A 6,349-nucleotide genomic window follows, 5' to 3' on the forward strand; every position below is an offset into this window, starting at 1 on the left:
GTTCATTTCCGTCATTTTTGTTCTACTTCAAGATTTATCAGCTTTGAAAATACCAACCAGTATTAAAACAGAAGAGGATGCTACTCAGTTTTTTGGCAGACCTTCAACAAATAGATCGGCCTTGGCTGAAGCCCACTCTGAACCCTGGACGGTCCGTGTATGTTTTGGTCATTGAATTTTCCATACAGAAAAAGATATTAAAAAACTAAAAATTAGTGATTATTTGATTTTCATTTTAAAATTCAAAACTTAAAGGCATTCTTCGTTATCAGGTTTGCGAATGGACAAACAAAACTTCAAAAAAACGCTCACTTTTAATTTCTTTCTGTTTCTGAAACCAAAAAAATGTAATTGTTACAACAACAAAAGCACCCGTTTTTTTTAATATTGTGCGAGCAGAAGTTTGTTTTCAAAGTAAGAGCACGTATGAGGATGGTGCTGTGCAACAGAACATGATGGACATGCACGTATTTGGGCGCTCATGCCATAAAGTACCATCCTCATACGTGCTCCTACTTTGAAAATGGCAACTTCCAGTTGCAAAATATGAAAAAAGGGCGCTTTTTTGCTTATGTCTTCTACCGATTTTTTATATTTTAGTCTAAGAAAATTTAATTTTTTGGAAATGAAAAAAGACCAGTTTTTAAAGTTTTTTGTAAATCCAATTTCAACACCGAAAAAAACAACAACAAATGCCTTGAATTTCAATTTTAATTCTTGAATTTTAAAAATTAAAATCAAATAACTGCTCACGTTTTTGTTTTTTTAATAAACTTTTTCTGAATGGAAAATTTAAGTACCAAAACACACACGGACCCTGATTCCATTTTTCTGATAGTGATTGGAACATCCTTACCCTAATTATTAGGACAATGTTTGCCTTCTTGTGTGTCTTTGGTGCTGTAGAGGAAGCCTTCTAAGACAAGGCGCCGTACTGTATTTTCCTTCAGTATTGGAGTCTTGAAGTGCCAGCGTCTTGTTCTATAAAATACTAGGAAAGAAAAAGCTTGGGGATTACAGCTTTGATACCAGTCACGGATTAGGTAGAAAGCAAAAATCTGGAGGATGATCAAAAGACGAAGAGTTATGAAGTTGTCACGTGAACACCATTGTCACTGTCAATAAACTAATGCCCAGGTTCTTATAATGATTTGTCAAAACCCAAACTACATTAATTCCTGGTGTGTTACAATTTCCCCCGTTACAGACTTCATTGCTGTCAAGTTGTATTTTTTTACAGACACTTCAGTTTTTCAAGATTTGGCAGAACAACATCCATAAGAGGTGTATTGTGATTTATTAATTTTTTTAATGAAGTGTTGGTGCTCAAATGTGGAACATGTCTGATGTTTAGACTTCGATTGAATAAACCTTTTTTTTATATCATGAACGAGAGGATTCTAGGGTGAGATTTTTAAGCGTGTGACTCAGGCCAAAAGTCTGAGAATTGGCAACAGGCACTGTTAGATGATGCTGCTGCATCTGTTGTATAAAAATATGTGGCCAATGTGCCATCATTTAAAAATGACATATAATTAAGGAGACACTTGTACCTAACAGCTTGCAGAGCCACAACAATCCTAAATAATTTAATAACAAAATGGTAATTTCATGAACTTAAGCATTAAATTTACTTATTGAATACATGAATGAGTACATGAATATATGGCAACTGAAGCCATGTATATTATTTATTTATTTTTGGCCTAACATCCAGCTTCCAGTAGCCCAACTCACGTAATCTGCTGCACCCCTTCCTAAACTTCTTCATGGTTTGGATCTTTTAATGACGAAAAATAATCAAATGCCACAAATGTGCTTCACTCAGCCATTACAAAGTCAACGGGGGTTCATGACTTTAACTAATTCCATCTAGAGTGGCTGTGACTTAATTAAACCTTGCAAACAATGTCACGGACCACAGGGGCTGGCACTGCTGCCTCGCCAGAGGTAAAGATGCGAGAGAAATGCCATTACCTCAAGTTGTTTTACAAAGAAAACATTTTTTTTTTTTTTTTTTTGCGTAAGAACTAACATTGCTTCACACATGATCCTTCAGCAAACATCTGTCACTAGTTACTGGCCTTAGTTACTCATCTACTTTCGGACAGAATGGGATAGTCATAGTCTTAATTTAATATAGGATCAATAGAACAGTGTATTCACGGTATTCAAGATAAACCATAAAGTCTGGCAGTACAACTTGGATTAAGCCTGTTGATTGCTGTCTTTACCACCTAAGGACGTATATGGTTAAGGGCCATTATCACTGATCATTAGAACCAGTTCAGCAATGTGGAAAATGGGATGTTCAGCATTTCTAGTTACAGGTTTGTGAGACAGATTGAATTATCATTGGCTGAGAAGTACCAAAACTCAGGGGTTACTTAATTAACAGAAGCTAGCATCTGTTCAGTGAGCAATTTAATATGAGAGGCATTAACATTTGGTATTTAAAACGAATTTTTCCACTATGGTTTCTTTAACAGATGATTTAGCAGACAGCTGCTGTTTTTTGTGAAATGAGCAACAGTTTCTATTGCTATTCTCTAAATTCCAGGTGCCTGTAGACCATAAATCTTGCTTGGCAGTGATGGGTGAGTTAAGAAATTGTTGCAGCCAAACTGACCTGAGCAATTGACAGGGTCTGGACTGCAACGTAACTTCACAATGTGGCTCTATCTCATTGCACAGTGCACTGCAAATCTGTTTTACTGTCTGCTATTTTTTGTTTTACACGGAGAAAAAATATTAAGTATACACTTGACAAGTGTATACTTAAACAAAAGTAATCAGAAAAATGGACACATCGGTAATTATGTCAACGACCTAAAATGACAGAAACCAAACCAAACCATAATTTGACGTGTATTTTAGTGTTTTAGTTTGGCCCAAGTCCCATCCACTAACATGGAGGGGGTGGAGCTTATGACCTATACTGCAGCCAGTCACAGCGCAACATGCTTTGGCTTCACTTTTGAAGAGCTGTTCCACCATCCATCTTTAAACCGTCTATGGTGGTGAGGCATCAAGAAAGCTGCAGTTTGTCGCTATGCAAATAAACAATATCGGCAAACATGTTGTAACTTTTATTCCCTGAAATTATTATCGCCACTGATCCCAAAAATCATGTCTCAGTGTGGCTCTTATGTGCCCAATAAAAAGAGAGATAAATTTCATAGTGTGTTAAATACATGTAAACACACTTGTGTACTGTCGTCCTCAACTAGACCCTTGAGATAAAAATAGCTCATCCTATGTGATTACATTCTTATGACCACAGCAAAGGACAGTCATCACAGTCGACTGGCTGTGTTCCAGAAAAGCCAGGGGGAAGAGAGGTGCAAAGGAGTAGGTGGGAAGAAGTGACAGATGGGCACTGGGGGTCAAAAGCAGGACAGCAGCAGAAGGTTTCACAGAGTGTCACAAATATTATATTGTGAACAACTCATGTAGAAAGCAAGTGGCGTGTCATAGGGAGGAATGAAACACATACTCTACACTGCCATAAGTATTCGCTCACATGCCTTTACATGCATTTGAACTTAACAGACATCCCATTCTTAATCCATAGGGTTTAATATGACGTCGGCCCACCATTTACAGCTAAAACTGCTTCAACTCTTCTGGGAAGACTTTCCATAATGTTAAGGAGTGCATTTATAGGAATATTTAACTATTCATCCAGAAGCGCATTTGTGAGGTCAGACACTGATGTTGGACGAGAAGGTCACAGTCTTTACTCTAATTCATCCCAAAGGTGTTATCACATCAAGCTACTGGGTTGAAGTCAGGACTCTCTACAGACCAGTCAAGTCCTTCTGCATCTTTATGGATCTTGCTTTGTGCACTGGTACACGGTCATGTTGGAACAGGAAGGGGCCATCCCCAAACTGTTTACACAAAGTTGTGAGCATGGAATTGTCTAAGATCTCTTGGTACACCCAAGCATTCAGAGTTCCTTTCACTGGCAATAATGGGCCAACCCAGCTCCGTAAAAAAAACCCCACACCATAATCCCTCCTCCACCAAGCTTCACACTTGGCACAATACAGTCAGACAAGTACCGTTCTCCTGGCAACCGCCAAAACCAGATTGGTCCATCAGATTGCCACATGAAGAAGCGTGATCCGTCACTCCCGAAACCATTGGCTGCGTGATTTACACCGCTGCATCCGACGCTTTGCATTGCACTTGGTGATATATGGCTTGGACCAAGGAAACCCAGTTCATGAAGCTCTGTACGCACTATTCTTCAGTCAATATGAAGGCCACATGAAGTTTGTTGATCTGTAGTGATTGACTCTGCACCTTACACTTCGTGGCTGAGTTACTGTCATTCCCAATCACTTCCACTTTGTTATAATACCACTGACAGTTGACTGTGGAATATTTAGTAGAGAGAAAATTGGACGTGTTGCACAGGTGGCATCCTGTCACAGTACCACACTGGAATTCAGTGAACTCCTGGGAGTGAGCCATTCACTTTCACAAATGTTTGTAGAGGCAGTCTGCATGCCTACGTGCTCGATTTTATACACCTGTGGCCATGGGAGTGATTCAGTTACTTGGACGGTTGAATGAACCATTTAACATGTGAAAGTCCAACCGAAGGGATAACCCAAGACGGTATGATAAGCTGAAGGTTGGCTCACTCGGCTGAACTTCAACCAGCTGAATCCACAACCTTACTCTTTCAGTCAGCACCAAGAGTTTGGGAGGTGAGTGTAGACTGACAATTAAGTAGAGAGCTTTACATTGTGGCTCTGCTCCCTCTTCACTGCAACAGTCCTGTAAAGAAATTATGTGATTATGTGCTATTGCCGCTGTTGCTCCCAGCCTGCAGCAGATTTCATGATCTATTCTGCCCTCACTCATAGACAGGTCACCAGTGTTTAGTTACCAACCGCTTAGCCACAGCTAAGCTAAGGCAACAGTGCAGTTGTGCCAAAAGGACAACATTATCCAACAAAGCAAAGATATTACCTTACATTTCCCATACAGTATATGATGCCTCTTTGACCTTAACTGCACCTAAAAAAACAATTCCATGAAAATCTTACAGAGGAGTGGGGATGAGGTACAAGTCCAAAATCTACACAGAACAAACTTGACTTAATGCCAACTACAAGGACACAGCTCTTGCTCCTGGTGTTTGTGATTCTTCTTGTTATTCTCCTGGTTCAATCCTCCAGACTAACACTTTAAAACTTAATCAAATATTTATCCTGATTTACCTGAAATGTCCTTATGGTTGTGATATTGCTAAGCTGTGTCAGATCAGGACACATTCAGTCCCCCTAAGCATAGTTAGGTTCTGCAGTTAATCACTGTTAAGCCGCTGTCACACAGTAACCAGATAATGCACATATGTATACTTTTCCAGCGCAGCAGGAGGAAGGTAATCTTGGTTCCTCCTACACAGCAATTGCTGTGGAGTTAAAATTCTGGTGTTGGTAAATTTTTAGCAAGAGTAGAGTTAATTATACTCTTTGTAGAGTTAAATGTGTTATAACTATCTGAGGACAAATAGTTGGCGTTAAAATGGAGTGTCATAAGTGAGTTTTGATGAATTAACTCTGTATCAGTGCATTTAACTCTCTTCATTTGTACGATGAGCTCTGAACCTGGATGTGACACCTCAGGTGTTAATTTATTAGCCTCGCCCATTTATTAGACCCCTACCTGGACAGTCATCCTGAGAATTACTGACTGACTTTTAATGAAGTTAAAACTTTGCCTGGTGAGTAGTAAAAGTGATTCAATTTGCATATAATGTTATATTTGTTGTAAATGTGAACTGTTCTTGCATGACCCGCACAATGTTAACATTTGATTTCTAACGCTAAGATTTGACTTCTTCAGCCACGCTAAAGTCAGTAAATGCTAATTCATGGACAATTACACGGTTAACATATGTAGGACATTACAGTTGTTGCAGCTGATGGCAGAAACAGTAGTTCATCTAACGGTTAGCGGCAACAACCAGCTAGACAAAGGCTGTATAACTGTGGTGGTGTGAACATGTCTGTTTGACTAAACTGTGCTAGGTTAGCGGTGGCACTATACACTAACAGAAGAAAGAGTTTCAAATATCCTACAGGGAAATTTAGATGTATTATTTGGGGTTTTTCTGTATTCTTCATTAAAATATTGGTGACGTTGATAGACTAACAGGACAAAGTTAGCTGGGTACAACTTTACTGCTCCGCTGCAGGCTGCTTTTTTTGTGTTTGTTTGTGTTTGTATGTGTTTCGTTAAGCAGGAACTCTGCTATGACCCTGAGGCCAATCTTGTGTGGAGACTGGAGACGGTTCAACACCTGCTGTAGGAGCTACAGGACTCATGC

This window comes from Mugil cephalus, chromosome 3 (genome assembly GCF_022458985.1).
Source record: "Mugil cephalus isolate CIBA_MC_2020 chromosome 3, CIBA_Mcephalus_1.1, whole genome shotgun sequence".
NCBI classification, from domain to species: Eukaryota; Metazoa; Chordata; class Actinopteri; order Mugiliformes; family Mugilidae; genus Mugil; species Mugil cephalus.